This window comes from Odocoileus virginianus, chromosome 28, assembly GCF_023699985.2.
Source record: "Odocoileus virginianus isolate 20LAN1187 ecotype Illinois chromosome 28, Ovbor_1.2, whole genome shotgun sequence".
NCBI lineage: Eukaryota > Metazoa > Chordata > Mammalia > Artiodactyla > Cervidae > Odocoileus > Odocoileus virginianus.
The window spans coordinates 3,124,368-3,144,548 of NC_069701.1; positions in this window are offsets into that span (position 1 = coordinate 3,124,368).

Genomic DNA, 20,181 nt, shown 5'->3' on the forward strand with positions numbered 1-20,181 from the left:
CTTTCTAAATTCCATATATATGCATTAGTATACTGTATTGGTCTTTTTCTTTCTGGCTTACTTCACTCTGTATAATGGGCTCCAATTTCATCCATCTCATTAGAACTGATTCAGATGAATTCTTTTTAATGGCTGAGTAATATTCCATAGTGTATATGTAACCCTATATGCAAAACAGAAAAAGAGACACAGATGTACAGAACAAACTTTTAGACTCTGTGGGAGAAGGCGAGGGTGGGATGTTCTGAGAGAACAGCATTGAAAAAAGTATACTATCAAGGATGAAACAGATCACCAGCCCAGGCTGGATGCATGAGACAAGTGCTCAGGGCTGGTGCACTGGGAAGACCCAGAGGGATGGGATAGGGAGGGAGGCGGGAGGGGGGATCGGGATGGGGAACATATGTAAATCCATGGCTGATTCATGTCAATGTATGACAAAACCACTACAATATTGTAAAGTAATTAGCCTCCAACTAATAAAAATTAATGGGAAAAAAAAAGAAAACAACATAAATTCATTATACATCTCCATCAGAGCTATTTGATGACCAGGTGCATTGTCAATGAGCAGTAATATTTTGAAATGACTCTTTTTCTGAGCAGTAGGTCTCCATAGTGGACTTAAAGCAATCGGCAAACCATGTTCTAAACAGATTTGCTGTTATCCAGGCTTTGCTGTTCAATCTACAGGGCCTAGGCAAAATGGATTTAGCCTATTTAATAGGTAGGCAAAAATTTAGATAATTCTTAAATTGTTTTTTTTAGTGTATCCACCTTATGCTATTTTCTTAGTTGGATCTTCTGGATAACGTGCTATAGCTTCTATATTAGACCTTGCTGTTTCACCTTGCACTTTTATGTCACAGAGATTTTTCTTTTTCCCCTTAAATCTTAAGAACCAATAACTACTAGTTTAAAACTTTTCTTCTGCAGCTTCCTCTGAGAGACCTCAGCCTTTGTAGAGTTGAAGAGAGTTAGAGCCTTGCTCTAGATTAAACTTTGGTTTAAGGGAATGTTGTGGCTGGTTTCATCATCCATCCAGACCACTCAAAATTTCTCCATATCAGTAATAAATGTGTTTCACTTTCATATCATTCCTGCGCTCACTATTCCGTTCAGTTCAGTCACTCAGTCATGTCTGACTCTTTGCGACCCCATGGACTGCAGCACGCCAGGCTACCCTGTCCATCACCCACTCACGGAGCTTGCTCAAACTCACGTCCGTTGAGTCGGTGATGCCATCCAACCATCTCATGCTCTGTCGCCCCCTTCTCCTCCTGCCTTCAATCTTTCCCAGCATCAGGGTCTTTTCAAATGAGTCAGTTCTTCGCATCAGGTGGCCAAAGTATTGGAGTTTCAGCTTCGGCGTCAGTCCTTCCAATGAACATTCAGGACTGATTTCCTTTAGGATGGACTGGTTGGATCTCCATGCAGTTCAAGGGACTCTCAAGAGTCCTCTCCAACACCACAGTCAAAAGCATCAATTCTTCAGTGTTCACCTTTCTCTATAGTCCAACTCTCACATCCATACATGACTACTGGAAAAACCATGGCCTTGACTAGATGGACCTTTGTTGGCAAAGTAATGTCTCTGCTTTTTAGTATGTTGTCTAGCTTGCTTATAGCTTTTCTTCCAAGGAGCATGCATCTTTTACTTTCACCGCTGCAGTCACCATCTGCAGTGATTTTGGAGCCCAAGAAAATAAAGTCAGCCCCTGTTTCCTCATCTGTTTGCCATGAAGTGATGGGACCGGGTGCCATGATCTTTGTCTTTTTAATGTTGAGCTTTAAGCCAGGTTTTTCACTCTCCTCTTTCACTTTCACTATATTGTGTTCACTGCAGTAACAATTTTAATTTCCTTCAAGAACTTCTGTTTTACAGTCACAGCTTGGCAAACTGGTTCAAGAAGCCTAGCTTTTGGCTTATCTCAACTTTCACCAGGCCTTTTTCACTAAGCTTAACTGTTTCTAGGTTTTGATTTAGTGAGATAAATGCAACTGTCCATTCCATTTGGACACTTAAAGGCCATGGTAGGGTTATTAACTGGCCTAATTTCAATATCATTGTGTCTCAGGGAACCAGCAATTCACAAAAGAGAGAGAGAGAGAACTGCAATCAGTGGAGCAATCAGAACACACATGACATTTATCAGTTAATTTTGTGATTTTACATGGGCAAGTTAAGTGGCACCCTCAAAGCAATTACAATAGTAACATCAAAGGTCACTAGTGACAGAATCACCATAACAATGGTGATAATAATGAACAAGTTTGAAACATTATGAGAATTACCAAGATGTGACCCAGAGACACAAAGAGGAAGTCATTAGAAAAAGGGCACCAGCATTGCCCCAAACCTTGTTTTCTAAAAAATGCATCTATGCATGTCGATAAAACAAAGTGTAATAAATGAAAGTACGCCTGAACATTTATGCATTGATGGTACACCGTGGCTCCAATATTCATAATATCTTGTCTTAATCTAATTGAAGTTATTGGCTCATCAGAAGATTAAAAGCACCACCAGTTAAATAGGAAAAAGACTGGCCAATCATGAGAATATGGATAAAAGAGGACCTGCAAGTCAAGTGTTGACACTGTCCATTAAATACACCATTCCATGAAAAAGCTGGCCAAGTAGGACATAGCATGTTTTAGAAAGATTAACGTTCATATTCCTTGTTCAGTCTGGGGTGTGAATATGAATTAAAAACTAGCACATCCTATGACTGTATAAAGAATCCTGCATTTATAATTGGAGCTGCTTGAATTAAGCATGGTTATAATTTTTTATCACTTCATTTATCAATTGCTAAGGAATCATTTTCTTTGCTTCATTTTTCAAATTAAATCAAACATCCTTTGGTCCATTCTTTCCTGTCTTTCCTTTATCCTTTCTCAATTTTGCCCTAGCTGAGGGGAAATATATTCATCCAGGACTATGAAATAATGAATTCAGTGATATTTTGAGCTGAAGAAATGGAGAATAATAGCCATATTTTGGCCAGATTTATAAAATGCCGTTGCATTGCTAAGAATCCTATATAAATTAACTTTATTACTTATTAAGTTTAATAATTTATTGAGTTTGCTTATTCAATTTTATCTTGTAATAATCAATATAAATTAATATTAAATATGTAATTAATATATACTAAATATTATCTTATAATTATGTATATTTATATAATGTATTATAAGTATATATTCTATAAATATAATACATGAATATGACCTATTATATTTATTATATATAATAATATATTAGTAATGTAATTAATATAAATATATTATAAATATAAATGTTTATATAAGTTATAATATAAATTTATTATACATTACAAGTATAATATATTATCTATAATATAATATTATATTTATATATTATAAATTATATTACTAATACATAATAAAGTAATATATCTTATAATATATATTATATTTCATTATATATTTATGTTTCATGTATATTTATATATTTCTATATGATGTCTATAGAATTATAGATAACCTATATAATATAGTATATCTAATATACAAAATATAATGTTTATATTATTATATATATTTATAATATGCCTAATATTATGTATTATATTTTATGTTATATTTTATATAATATGTAATATCTAATATAGTATGATATATATGACATATACATATATAATATATAATTATATAATATGTGATTACATATAACATGTAATTATATGATGTATATATAATTATAAAAATATATATGCTATAATATATAAATATTATATATTATAATGTTCAATATAATATATGTGAATTATTAATATAATAATTTTATTATTATATATTTATTTTGTATTAAAGGGGGCATATTTTAAAAATGCCATTTATATAAATATAAATAAAATTAGTATTATAAATTATAATACAACTATATAACATTATAATATATATAATATATATAATATATAATATAATACATATTTATACATTTATATTCATAAATATATAAAAATATTGTATACATATACATTTGCATTTATAATATATATACTATATATAAAAATATATTTTATATAATTAATGTATATATATAATTAATCTATATGATATAAAAAGTATTATATATTAATTACACATATTATATAATTATATATTATACTATATACTGTATTATATAACATATATAATTATTATTAAAATATAATCTGTATTATATAATAATTATATATAATATAATATGTATACTATATAATATAACTATAATCATAAATATATATTATATTATATATTATACATAAATATACATACTTTAATATATTTTTATATATTTATATATTATATAATATACAAATATATAATTTAATGACATTTTGATATTTGAGGACTGTGATGTTGGGCAAATTAGTTAACCTAACAACAAAAAGGAAATAATAAATTTAATAAATTATAAAACCTAATAAATTAGTAAATGAATAAATCAAATATAATAAATTAATAAATATAATAAAAAAGTTTCAATATATAATAATTTAAAATAATTATATTAATTTTATATATTAATTGTATTGTATTATAGATTATATACAGTACACTATATTATATTGTATTATAATATATTGTATTATATTATTTTGTATATTATATTATATATTGTATTTTATAATCATATATGATTGTATATCGATAATATGTTATAAATATATGATATATATCATATATACTTTCATATATAGTATTATTAATATATAAGGACTATATCATATCTTATTATATAATTCATTATATAATTCATTAAATATAATTGAATATTAATATATATAATTAATCATACAATTATATGGTAATATTTATATTGTATTGTATAAATGTAAATTATTATATTGTATATTATTAATTATATAATTGATTAGATATAATTAAATTGCAACATAATAATAATATAATTAAATAATAATATTTGTATATTTTATATAATAATCATACATTATATATATTCAATATATCACATATGATGATATTTATATTATTATATATTATATATAATTATTATATATTGTATACGTTACTGATATATAATTATATACATTGTATATTTTATAGTATATATATATACCATATGATTATCTCAGTATATGCAGGAAAAACTGTTGACAAAATTCAACATCCATTTTGATAAAAACTCTCCAGAAAGCAGGGATAGAAGGAACATACCTCAACATAATGAAAGCTATATATGACAAACCCACAGCAAACGTTATCCTCAATGGTGAAAAATTGAAAGCATTTCCCCTAAAGTCAAGAACAAGGCAAGGGTGTCCAATCTCACCACTACTTTTCAACATAGTTTTGGAAGTTTTGTCCACAGCAATCAAAGCAGAAAAAGAAATAAAAGGAATCCAGATAGGAAAAGAAGAAGTGAAGCTCACTGTTTGCAGATGACATGATCCTCTACATAGAAAACCCTAAAGACTCTACCAGAAAATTACTAGAGCTAATCAATGAATATAGCAAAGTTGCAGGATACAAAATTAACACACCGAAATCCCTTGCATTCCTATTAAAACAGAGGGAGAAATTAAGGAAATAATACCATTCACCATTGCAACAAAAAGAACAAAATACTTAGGAGTATATCTACCTAAAGAAACAAAAGACCTATATATGGAAAACTATAAAACACTGATGAAAGAAATCAAAGAGGACACAAATAGATGGAGAAATATACCGTGTTCATGGATTGGAAGAAGCAATATTGTCAAAATGAGTATACTACCCAAAGCAATGTATAGATTCAATGCAATCCCTATCAAGCTACCAACGGCATTTTTCACAGAACTAGAACAAATGATTTCACAATTTATATGGAAATACAAAAAACCTCGAATAGCCAAAGTAATCTTGAGAAAGAAGAAGGGAACTGGAGGAATCAACCTGCCTGACTTCAGGCTCTACTACAAAGCCACAATCATCAAGACAGTATGGTACTGGCACAAAAACAGAAATATAGATCAATGGAACAGAATAGAAAGCCCAGAGATAAATCCACGAACCTATGGACACCTTATCTTCAACAAAGGAGGTAAGAATATACAATGGAGAAAAGCACCATTTAACAAGTGGTGCTGGGAAAACAGGTCAACCACTTTAAAAGAATGAAACTAGAACCCTTTCTAACAACATACACAAAAATAAACTCAAAATGGATTAAAGATCTAAATGTAAGACCAGAAACTATAAAACTCCTAGAGGAGAACATAGGCAAAACACTCTCTGATATAAATCACAGCAAGATCCTCTATGACCCACATCCCAGAATATTGGAAATAAAAGCAAAAATAATCAAATGAAACTTAAAGGCTTTTGCACAACAAAGGAAACTATAAGAAAGGTGAAAAGACAGCTTTCAGAATCAGAGAAAATAATAGCAAATGAATAAACAAAGAATTAATCTCAAAAATATACAAGCAACTCCTCCAGCTCAATTCCAGAAAAATAAATGACCCAATCAAAAAATGGGCCAAAGATCTTAACAGACATTTCTCCAAAGAAGACATACAGATGGCTAACAAACACATGAAAAGATGTCCAAGATCACTCATTATTAGAGAAATGCAAATCAAAACCACAATGAGGTACCATTTCATGCCAGTCAGAATGGCTGTTATCTGAAAGTCTACAAGCAATAAATCTTGGAGAGTGTGTGGAGAAAAGGGAACCCTCTTACACTGTTGGTGGGAATGCAAACTAGTACAGCCACTATGGAGAACAGTGTGAAGATTCCTTAAAAAACTGGAAATAGAACTGCCATATGACCCAGCAATACCACTGCTGGGCATACATACTGAGGAAACCAGAATTGAAAAGAGACACGTGTACCCCAGTGTTCATTGCCGCACTGTTTATAATTTCCAGGACATGGAAGCAACCTAGATGCCCATCAGCAGACGAATGGAGAAAAAAGCTGTGGTACATATTCACAATGGAATTTTACTCAGCCATTAAAAAGAATGCATTTGAATCAGCTCTAAAGAGTTGGATGAAACTGGAGCCCATTATACAGAGTGAAGTAAGTCAGAAAGATAAAGACCAATACAGTATACTAATGCATATATATGGAATTTAAAAAGATGGTAACGATAACCCTATATGCAAGACAGAAAAAGGGACACAGATGTATAGAACAGACTTTTGGACTCTGTGGGAGAAGGTGAGGGTGGGATGATCTGAGAGAATAGCATTGAAACATGTATATTATCAATTGTGAACAGATCGCCAGTCCAGGTTGGATGCATGAGACAAGTGCTCAGGGAAGGTGCACTAGGATGACACAGAGGAATGGGATGGGGAGGAAGGTGGGAGGGGGGTTCAGGATGGGGAATATATGTAAATCCATGGCTGATTCATATCAATGTATGGGAAAAACCACTACAATATTGTAAAGTAATTAGCTGCCAACTAATATAAATAAATGAAAAAAAATTTTTTTTAAATAAAAGAATTAAATATCAATGACATCATCTTTTACTATTGCAAATATTCAATGTGAATAGTAAAAAAAGAGTCTAGAACTTGTCTTCATGATAGAACTAATCCAAGCAGTAGGAAATAAAATTTGAAATGCTTCTTTAAAAAAAGATACAATATATAATATAATTAATATATAAAAATTAATATAATGATTATTATAAATTAAAATTTTATTTATTACATTTATTAATTTATTATATTTAATTTATTAAGTTTTATAATTTATTAAATTTATTATTTCCTTTCTGTTGTTAGGTTAGCTAATTTGCCCAACATCACAGTCATCAAATATCAAAATTTCATTAAATCCAGATCTGTTAGATTCCAAAGCTCAGGATTTTAACCCAATGATGCATAAACTTTGAGTCTGTAATTTAAATTTTATGAAACTATTCACAGTAAGCAGCAATGATGATCTATGAGCTGAGCTCTCTCTTAGAGCTATTATCATGCCTAACTAAAACTGCAGTAATAGAGCCAGAAAAGAATATAGTGCTTGTTATCTCACAAGATAGACTTTGGGGGCAAGGATTCATCTTTTAAAGTTAACTGTTCAAATGCAAATGGAAGTATTCCTGTAATAAGAGATTAGAAAGTGGTTTTTTGAGTTTATGTCTTTGCCCTTGTGTCAAATTTCAGTGCAAGCCAAAAATACATTTATGCCTAGCTTGATTTTAGATATCTTGAAGTAGGTATTGAAAAAAATTTATTTTTAATTTTTGCCCTTCTTGGATTCAGTTCCTGCATATGTAACTTACATATACATAATTACTTTTTATTGTTTTTTGCATACTCTTCTTGTTTTTTTGTCTGCTTATTCTATTAGTTATAAAAGATTCTAACACTTCCATCATGATTGTAAATTTCTCTATTTCTTATAATTGTCAATATTTGTTTTATATGTATTGAATCTATGTGATTGTGTGCATAGACATAGAATTATGATATTTCTGTTGGATCAACTTTGTTATCATTATGTAATATCACTGTTCTTCTCTAGCAATTTTTTTTTTGCATCACTCTGTTTTCTCTGATAGTAATATACCTGTACCTTATTTGTTTTAGTTATCTCTCTATGTTTAAGATACATCTCTTTTAAGCATAACATACTTTTGAAAAGTTTATTATGCTTTTGTATTCTTTATTTGTTAATCTAGTCTGACAACATTAGTTTTTAACTTTTAATATTTATTCTGTTTGTATTCATTATAACTACTGCTGTAGTTGGGTGTGTATTCATCTTTTTTTTTGTATTCAATAAAACTGATAAAGGAGGAAAGGGGGCATGTTATTAAAAAATGGCATAGCCTGAGGACATGGCATAAACTGATTAGAACCAAATAGGTCTAAGAAGGCAGATAAGTTACTTCCACTAGACCTGGAGCCTCAGTATACACTCATTGTGAATATATCAGCAAGCTAAATGACATACCCACCAGCACCATGACAGTTCTGAGGCTAATCATCAAAGACCAGAAAGCGGATGGTGGCCCAGTTTCTGGAAATACCTGCCCCTTCCCCCCAAATAGTTGAAATAATCCTTCCACTCATTAACCTATGAAATCACCCAACCTATAAAAACTAACCACACCGTACTTCTCAGCTACTCTCTCCTTCTGAGGTGGCCCATACTCTGTGGAATGTGTTTCTCTCCAAATAAATCCACTTCTTACCTATCACTTTGTCTCTCCTTGAATTCACTCTGTAATGAGACATCAAGAAACTGAGTTTCATTAAGTCCTGAAACCAGGTGTGTGGATAGAATTGTTGCTGTAGGATTTGATAAATCTATACTCTCCTTTTTGACTCTGAGGTTTTTCTCCTACATTCTGTGTTAATTTCTATTGCATTTCTGTCTTTCTTCTTTTAACAACATAAGAACTATGTAGTTGCCAAGATGTCCTTTTTGTTGACAAGTGCTGATCCTGTCTTTTCAACTAGATCAACTCTCAATCATCATCAAGATCACTGAGGATGACTTCTGTGTTTTTCCTTTGAGACAACTTTTTGGGCACTAACAGCCCATTGGGAAACTGTCTTGGAAGGGATAAGATCTAAAATCACAGGAGAAAGTTTTGAACAACTTGTGCAGCTAGAAGCATCTCATGAGCCTTGAGTCTAAAATGGGCTGCTGCTGCTGCTAAGTCACTTCAGTTGTGTCCGACTCTGTGCGACCCCATACATGGCAGCCCACCAGGCTCCCCCATCCCTGGGATTCCCCAGGCAAGAACACTGGAGTGGGTTGCCATTTCCTTCTCCAATGCATGAAAGTGAAAAGTGAAAGTGAAGTCGCTCAGTTGTGTCTGACCCTACCAGGCTTCTCTGTCCATGGGATTTTCCAGGTGAGAGTACTAGAGTGGGGTGTCATTGACTTCTCTGCTAAAATGGGTTAAGCTGCATCAATTCCCACCCTCTGGGCTGTGTACTTTGGGACTGGTAAAGATTCAGACAACAGGAATTTTTTTTAAAAAAAAAGCATTATGTTATGTAATCAGGTTTGGCCACAATATGACTTCAGACATTTAAAATGGAGTGAAGTAACCTATGTTCAAATTTTCATGGACTTTTATCTAGGCAATGGAGCCCAAAAGGAATTGAAGGCAGGCGTAGGTCAGAGGGCTAACTCTAGAAAGGACACAGAGGGCATGTTAGCTGACTCTCCCCCACGTGACTAATGTGGACTCGTCCTCCCTCGAGGCACAGGCCCTTTTGGCTATGCGTTCGGTAGCCCAATCTGCTCAAGACATGAGGCACCAAATTCAGAAAACGTCTGCTTGTCCTCTGACTCTGAGGAATAACTTGTTCCAATTAGCTTAGTCAGTTTTCTATAATAGGGATACAGCCAGAAAAGCTGATCCCACTGAGAGAAAAATGCAAACAGCCCAAATGAGGGCAGTGGTTTTGTCTCCTCAGAGACCATCTAGGGAAAGTGTTAGCTGCTCAGTTGCATCTGACTCTGCGACTCCACGGACTGTAGCCCACCAGGCTCCACTGTCCATGGAATTCTCCAGGCAAGAGTACTGAAGTGGGTAGCCTCTTCACTTTTCAGGGGATCTTCCCAATCCATGGATCGAACCCAGGTCTCCTGCACTGAAGGCAGATTCTTCACTACCTGAGTCACCAGGTAAGCCCTAGGGGAAATCAACTTTCCTGGGCCAATCTGGCCATGGTGGCCTGCTAGGCCCATGGGCACCCAGACAGGACTAATATACCCTGTGTGCACAAAAGAGACGCAGGAGAGAGGATTGCAATTGATGAGCCCTTTGCAATCAGCCAGGAAATCAGAAGCAGGAATTCCCCAGACATCAGAGAGTAATAGTGGCTTCTCAGCCACTGATGGTTTTGCAATCAGAAGACTGAAGTGACCCCAGGCTAAAGATGGCCCCGCTTAGAGACACGATCTATAGGGAGATACTGGTGACATAAGAGAAGTTGGTTAGCAAATAAGTGTCAAGCTAATAAGTTTCTATTATAGAGGCTTATTTTGTTTTGATTTTCACTTAAATCTTAAGGAAAGCAAGTCCAGGTCTCTCAAGCACTGAAGAGAATATCTTGTCTTTTCCTAGTGTTCAGTCTGGTGCCAGACTTTCAGTGAAATTCAAATGTGCATATTCTGAATTTTATCCACAGAGATTATCCTACTAGATTGATCCTTCTCTTTTAGTACATTAAACTGTCTTAAAATTTCCAAATTCAAACCACCCCATTCCTTGATTGACATGATGGCTTTTGTGTGTGTGTCTGTGTGTGTGTTTGCCTTTTTTTTGCTTGTTTTTTGTTTTTTACATGTGAGAAAAAGATAAGCTAAAGAAAAACTCTCTTCTGGAATGCTAAAAAGTCAGCCTTTTAAATTGTAGAATTTATAGTCAGTATTGGGCTTCCCAGGTGGCTCAGTGGTAGCGAATCCATCTGCCAAACGAGAGACACATGCCAAACAGGAGACCTGAGTTCAATCCCTGGGTAGGGAAGATCCCCTGGAGAAGGAAATAGCAATCCCCTCCAGTATTCTTGCCTGGGAAATCCCATGGACAGAGGAGCCTCGTGGGCTATAACAAATGCGGTTACAAGAAGAGGTACACAACTTAGCAATTAAACAAACAGCAGCATACTTAGGTTTATTTCATGGTTAGAGTGATATTTAACCCAGAAATGAGTGAGGGATAAAGCACAAAGAGCCAGGAAACAGAAGAATCTGCTTGAAAGCAGTCTTGTTGAGGAAGGAATCATGAGGAAATAGTCACTCTTGAGAACTGTTCTCTAAATGCCAGTCTAGGCTGTAATCTCTTGGAGTTACAATGTTTGCTTTGGGATCTATATCACAAGGTGGTAGCAATCTTCTTACAACCTAATGAAATTTAATTTTAAAATTTTCTGTACTTTCCATATATGATTAAATTAAGTACTGAAAGCAAGAAAATTGGGATTTTATTTTTCCTTGTCAACAAGGTTTCCAAAAGAGTGGGTTCTGCTCATTACTGAGGCTTACTGATTTATAACTATCTCTTAATTGACTTTTGATAACTGCACTGAATGTTTAATAGTATACTATCATTAGCACATTCATTATTAATCTAAATCATACAATTGTGGCAATTAAGTTGGCTGCCTTTAAGCACTTGCTTTATTGATCTTTAATTATAAGAATTGCACTGAATAGGGAATTTGCTAACTGATACAATTCCATTTTGTTGTCCCCTAATTTGTGATCACATCATTTAAATTTGTAAAATAGGACTGAAATTTTCAGTGAGATAGTCTTTGTTTATATGTTGTACAAATTTTCTATTTCTCTTCTTCTTTTTTTTTAATTTATTCTCCCAAATTTAATGAGTACCTCCTGTGTTTCAGACAAGATGCTACTAGGTATTTGGCATAAAATGATGAATAAGGTTAATAAGTTTCCTAGTTTATGGAGTTTACATCATTGAGAATAAATGAGATAAATAAGAAGTAAAAATAAAATAATTCAGATTGATACTAGGGCAATTAAGAAAAACATTTTCTAATAGAAATAATAAGTATTAAAGGGGTTCAGAATGAATCTCCCCCAAACATGCCACTTAGGCATGCAGACTATCTTGAGTTGAAGGCAGTCAAAATCCAGAGTATTCAAGAAACATTTTTACTTCCCTTTAACTACCCTAAATAACAGAGATAGGGGTCCTGGCCCAGAAATAAAGCTATTATCAAGAGATAGCTTGCTATTTGCATGACCTATCCGCATGGCAGGACACACCTCTGGTTACCAAACATCTGCTCTGGCCAGTCTGTGGCTCCTCCTCAGTCCAAAGGGTTCCAGCCCAGGCTCCTCTCCCATTTCTTAGCTCAAGATGGCATTTAAGACTGAATGGGTTAAAAAAATAGTAGGTAATGGCATTTATGAATTGGAAGAAAAGTCAAAGAAAATTTTCAGAGAGTAAAAATAATATAAAGACCAGAAAATAGCAAGAGAGATATATGGGCAATATATAAAGATCACACACAATTTTACTTAGAGCCACAGATGAAAAGAGGAGAGATAATAGGGCAAATAAATGCTTTAAGTGATGAAGGCTGAGACTTTTCCAAACTGATGAGAACTATCACCTCTAAGTTTGAGAAGCTTTGCAAGTCCCAGTCAGAATTAAACAACCACCACCACTTGTGCACATAAAAGGTAAAAATGCTAAAAGCCAAAGAGAAAATTTTAAAAGCAACCAGTTGTATGTATTTTTCTTTATGGATGTTACATGTCAATTAAAAGATTAAAAAATTTCAGAGAAAGCAAGTCTTTTAATTTCAAAGTAGCAAAAAGACCCCAGCTGACTGCTCAACAGAAATTATTAGAAGTCATAAGAATATCATGATAGCTTCAAAGTTCTGAGAAAAATAACTATCCGTCTTAAATTCTATACCCCCCAAAATATTGCACAGATATGAAAGTAGAATTAAGATGTTTTCTGACAAAAATAGAGAATTGGTGACCAATAAACTTATACCAAAAGATGCAATAAATAAAAATTTTAGGTAGAAACATATCACTAAGGAAAACATTGAATTAACGGATGGTGTGAAGTGCAAAAAAATATTGAACATTTGGGGAAATATAAGGAATACTCAAATAAATTTTGAAAAACAAAGGACATCAAAACCTTGGGAGGTGTTGTATGCGTCTATTACTTTGATTGTGGTGAAGAATTCATGCATATTTACATATCTTCAAACTCATTAAATTGTACACATTCCATATATGCAATTCCTTGTATATCAGTTATACCACAACAAGACTATTTTAAAAATAAAATTTGATTGAATCAACAATTGTCATACCTTCTGGGTAAAAATATATAAAAATTTAAAATGCATGACAATATTAATAGCTGGTGTGTGATAAATACAGTAAAAGAGTCCTAGTGTTCCTCTGTTACTGGGAGATTTGTATAAAATAATGATTTGTATTGGACTGTAATAAATCAAAGATACATGTGTAAACTCAAATGTAATAAAAAATACATATGCAACAAATTACTGTATGAGAAAAAAGTAAAATGAAAACACTTGATTAATCCAAGGGAAACTAAAAAATGTGGAGAAAAATATCATGAAACACATGGTTTTGAAACTGTGCAGCTCAGATTGGGACTTGAACCCCTGGACTTCTAGCTGAGACCACACATCTGATTTTAAGACTTCATCATCATTTTTAAGTCACTCAGTCATGTCTAACTCTTTGTGACCCCATGGACTGCAGCACGCCATGCTTCCCATTCCTTCACCATCTCCTGGAATTTGCTCAAACCAATGTCCATTCAGTCAGTGATGTCATCCAACCGTCTCATCCTCTGCTGCCCCCTTCTCTTCCTGCTCTCAATCTTTCCCAACATCAAGGTCTTTTCTAATGAGTTGGCTGTTAGCATCAGGTGGGCAAAGTATTGGAGCCTCAGCTTCAGCATCAGTCCTTCCAATGAATATTCATAACTGATTTTTTCAGGATTGACTGGTTTGATTTCCTAGCTGTCCAAGGGACTCTCAAGAGTCTTCTCCAACACCACAGTTTAAAAACATCAATTCTCAAACTTATTTATGGTCCAACTCGCACATCAATACATGACTACTGGGAAAACCACAGCTTTGATACATGGACCTTTATACGGCAGGACTTATATATGGCAAAGTAATGTCTCTGTTTTTTAATAGGCTGTCTAGGTTGGTCATAGCTTTTCTTCCAAGGAGCAAGCAACTTTTAATTTCGTGGCTGCAGTGATTTTGGAGACCAAGAAAATAAAGTCTGTCACTGTTTCCATTCTTTCTACATCTATTTGCCATGAAGTGATGGGAGCAAGTGACATGATCTTAGTTTTTTGAATGTTGAGTTTTAAGTCAGCTTGTTGATTCTCTTCTTTTACCTTCAACAAGAGGCTCTTTAGTATCCTCTTTACTCTCTGCCATAAAGGTAGTGTCATTTGCATACTTGAGGTTATTGATATTTCTCCTGGCAATCTTAATTCCAGCTTGTGCTTCATCCAGTCTGGGATTTTGCCTGATGAATTCTGCATATAAGTTGAATAAGCAGGGTGACAATGTACAGCCTTGATGTGCTCCTATCCCAATTTTAAAATAGTCCATTGTCTATTTATGGTTCTAATTATTGGCTCTTGACCTGAATAAAAGTTTCTCAGGAGGCATGTAAGGTGGTCTGGCATTCCCATCTCTTTAGGACTTAATGAAGCTCATGTTCTTGATGTCTCATCACAGAGAGAATTCAGTGAGAGACAAAGTGTTAAATAAGAAGTGGATTTATTTAGAGAGAGACACATTCCACAGACAGAGTATGAGCCATGTCAGAAGGAGAGCGTGGCTGAAAAATACAGTGTGGCATATTTTTATGGGCTTAGTGATTTCATAGGCTAATAAATGGGAGGATTATTTCCACTATTTGGGGGAAGGAATGGGGATTTCCAGGAATTAGGCCACTATCCACATTTTGGTCTTTGATTGTTGACCTAAGAGCTGTCATAGGTTGGTGGGTGTGTCATTTAGCTTGCTGATATATTCACAATGAGTGTATACTGAGGACCAAGGTCTAGGGGAAGTGGATGCATCAACCATCTTGGACCTATTTGGTTCAGGTAAGTTTATGCTGCGTCCTCTGGCTATGTCTGGGTTATGTCTTTTTTTTTTTTTTTTTTTTTTTTGAGATTTTTGCTCTGCTCCCTTCCCTCCTATTTCATTCCCCCTCAGAGATTTTACTTCCACATGCTTATGGAAAGCAGACAGTTGCAATGGTTCATCTTCTATAACTGCTTCAAGCCTGAGTAGGGATGTCAACCTTGGCTGTCAGGGAGTAAAAATCTCTGGACATCTGATCTAAGTGCCTCAGGGGCAGGGCAGCTACTTGTTGTAAGTCAGTATGGGCTGGAAACCTCACAAAACCATCATCTTAACATGGAAAAGTTGTAACTGCTTCCATAGCCTTTCTATGAATCTATTTGATGATGAAGCACTTTTTGCAACAGCATCAGAGTGCAAATAGATCTGTAAATGATGCAAAACTTAAAAGGAATAGTTAAACATCTGACTACATTGTAGGTGAGAAACCTAGTTACAATAACCAGAATTAGGATTGATTGCATTTAACTTAACAGGCCAAATAATCCTACTTAAACAATTTCTCTTTAGAATATATCAGAGACCCCCTAAACATCCCAAGGTTAGCTGGAAATCAAAGGAGCTTCAATTAAAATTGGTATTTGGGAAGTTTATCAAAAAGTTTTAAACTTGCCCAGATAAGATCACAAGTCATTATGAGATAATGCTCATTACTTAACCAAAGTTACAAAAGATCTCAAAAGCAAATGCAGATCATTTGAAAGCAAAGAAGCTCATACTATCTGTTATTAAAAGCAGCATTTCAAGAAAATATTGAAGAAGCCAAATACAATCTCTTGTTCCAGTGCACTCTGAACAAAATCCATTTATCTAACTAAATTTAATCTGATCTCAGAAAATCCTGATCATGCAACTCTTTTCTCAGTACTTTTTCTCATTCTTCCCACCTTCTTTTACTGAAAATTTACATCTTACTTTCCATAAGAGGTTTTTTTTTTTTTTCATGCAGGATTACTTTTCTTGTGGAAAAATTTATAAGAGCTAGAAAAAGGTCTTATTTGACCTCTGGTAAAACTAGATATAAGAACTTCTAGAACTAACAACAAACAAGACAACCTTTTTGTCATAGGGAACTAGAATGCAAAAGTAGGAAATCAAGAGATACCTGGAATAAAGAGGCAAGAGTGGTCTTAGAGTATAAAATGAAGCAGGGTAAAGGCTAACAGAATTTTGCTAAGAGAACACACTGGTCATAGCAAACACCCTCTTCCAACAACACAAGAGAAGATGCTACACGGGGACATCACCAGATGGTCAATACTGAAATCAGATTGATTATATTCTTTGCAGCCAAGGATGGAGAAGCTCTACATTCAGCAAAAACAAGGCCAGGAGCTGACTGTGGCTCAGATCATGAACAACTTATGGCAAATTCCAGACCTAAATTGAAGAAAGTAGGGAAAACCACTAGACCATTCAGGTATGACCTAAATCAAATATCTTATGATTAAACAATGGAACTAACAGTTTCAAGGGATCAGGTCTGATAGAGTACCTGAAGAACTATGGATGGAGGTTTGTAGCATTGTACAGGAGGCAGTGATCAAAACCATCCCCAAGAAAAAGAAATGAAAAAAGGGAAAATGGTTGTCTGAGAAGGCCTAACAAATAGCTGAGAAAAGAAGAGAAGCAAAAGGCAAAGAAGAAAAGCAAAGATATACCCATCTGAATGCAGAGTTCCAAAGAATAGCAAGGAGAGATAAGAAAGCCTTCCTCAGTGATCAATGAGAAAAGGTAGAGGGAAACAAAAGATGGGAAAGACTAGAGATCTCTTCAAGAAAATTAGAGATACCAAGGGAACATTTCATGCAAAGATGGGCTCAATAAAGGACAGAAATGGTATGGACCTAACAGAAACAGAAGATATTAAAAAGAGGTGGCAAGAATACACAGAAGAACTGTACAAAAAATATCCTCATAACCCAGATAACCAATATGGTGTGATCATTCACCTAGATCATTTCACATCCTAGAATGTGAAGTCAAGTGGGCCTTAGGAAGCATCACTATGAATAAAGGTAGTGGAGGTGATGGGATATCAGTGGTTATTTCAAATCCTAAAAGATGATTCTTTTAAAGTGCTGCACTCAATATGCCAGAAAACTTGGAAAACTCAGCAGCAGCCACAGGACTGGAAAAGGTCGGTTTTCATTCCAATCCCAAAGAAAGGCAATACCAAAGAATGTTCAAACTTTTGCACAATTGCTTTCATCTCACACACTAGCAAAGTAATGCTCAAAATTCTCAAAGCAAGGCTTCAAAAGTACATGAACCAAAAACTTTCAGATGTTCAAGCTGGATTTAGAAAAGGCAGAGGAACCAGAGATCAAATTGCCAACATCCATTGGATCACAGAAAAAGCAAGAGAATTCCAGAAAAATATCTACTTCTGCTTTATTGAATATGCTAAAGCCTTTGACTGTATGGCTCATAGCAAACAGTGGAAAATTCTTAAAGAGATGGGAATACCAGATCACCTGACTGGGCTCTTGAGAAATCTGTATGTAGGGCAAGAAGTAACAGTTAGAGCTGGACATGGAAAACAGACTGGTTCCAAATTAGGAAAGGAGTAAACGTCAAGTCTGTTTATTGTCACCATGCTTATTTAACTTATATGCAGAGTCCATCATGCAAAATGCTGGGCAGACTGATTGAAGCACAAGCTGGAATCAAGATTGCTGAGAGAAATATCAATAACCTCAGATGTGCAGATGACACCTCCCTTATGGCAAAAAGCAAAGAACAACTAAAGAGACTCTTGATGAAAGTGAAAGAGGAGAGTGAAAAAGCTGGCTTAAAACTCAACATTCAAAAAGCTAAGATCATGGCATCCAGTCCCATTTCTTCATGGCAAATAGATAGGGAAAGAATGGAAACAGTGAGAGACTTTATTTTCTTGGGCTCCAAAATCAACGTGGAGGGTGATTGCAGCCATGGAATTAAAAGATGTTTGCTCCTTGGAAGAAAAGCTATGACAAACCTCGACAGCATATTAAAAAGAAGAGACATTACTTTACCAACAAAGGTCCATCTAGTCAAAACTATGATTTTCCCAGTAGTCATTTATGAATGTGAGAGTTGGACCATAAAGAAAGCTGAGTGCAAAAAAATTGATGCTTTTGAACTGTGGTGATGGAGAAAACTCTTGAGAGTCCCTTGGACTGCATGGAATCCAACCAGTCCATCCTAAAGGAAATCAGTCCTGAATAGTCATTGGAAGGACTAATGCTGAAGCTGAAGTTCCAATACTTTGACTAATTTTTGGGAAGACCAACTCATTGGAAAAGACCCTGATGCTGAGAAAGATTGAAGGCAGGAGAAGAAGGGGACAACGGAGGATGAGATGGTTGGGTGGCATCACCATTCAATGGACATGAGTTTGAGCAAGCTCCAGGAGTTGGTGATGGACAGGGAAGCCTGGCATGCTGCAGTCCATGGGGTCACAAAGAGTCAGACACAACTGAGTGACTTAACTGACTGTCTGACAACAGACATATTATTCTTAAACCGATGATTCTAAAGATCTATTTTAATCAAACTAACAAGCTTAAACCACTTTCAATACCAGATATCAGCTTAGTACTGAATATTTTTCAAATGACGTTAACCTGAAATTCATTCTAGCTGGATAATTTTATTTCTGAGTATTGGAGAAGGAAATGGCAACCCACTCCAGTATTCTTGCCTGGAGAATCCCAAGGATGGAGGAGCCTGGTGGGCTACAATCCATGGGATCGCAAAGAGTCGGACACGACTAAGCGACTTGACAAGTGTTTAATTTCCTTTAAATCAAGTAGATAAAGATTAATAGATTAATTTATAGATTAATTTGGCAATACCACATGGCAACAACACACAGGTAGATATGTACAAACACACAAAGCACAGAGACCTCGTAGTTACCATTTAAAAATGTCACCCCTGTGTCAGTCCCAGTGCCAAAGCCACTGCTGTCACACCTGACCTTTCTAGTTACATGTTTATTTACGTCTTTGAGAAATTGTCTCCAAATGCTGCCCTTTCCACAACCTTCTGAATATTCCATTTGCTCTGTGTCTTAAATGGAATCATGTTTTTCTACTCAAGAAACCACTGTGTTTCCAATAGCACATCTAAAACTCTAATTCCCATCCCTCATATTTATGTAGACAGATATTGTTAGTTACTACTACAACTTACAAATGTAAGTTCCTCTCCTTTTAGCAAAATTACCAACACCAGGGGTGTTTATATCACCTACAAACTGTTTTCCCACCATATTTAACTAATATCCAATCTAGCCCCATCCTCCCCACTTCATGATTTTTTTTTTTTAATAGGGCACCAGGAGGTCTGCAGAGAATTTAGCAGGTTTCTGGTCCAAATTCTGGCTTGGTTTTGGCAGATCTGAACCTGGAAAGATCTTGTTACAATGTAGAGCCTTCTAAGATACTGCTAAAAGGAATGTCCAATAATGAAGGTCAGGACTTGGCATCCTGGGAGCCTACTCACCAGAGAGTAAGACTCTAAAACACTTGTGAATGC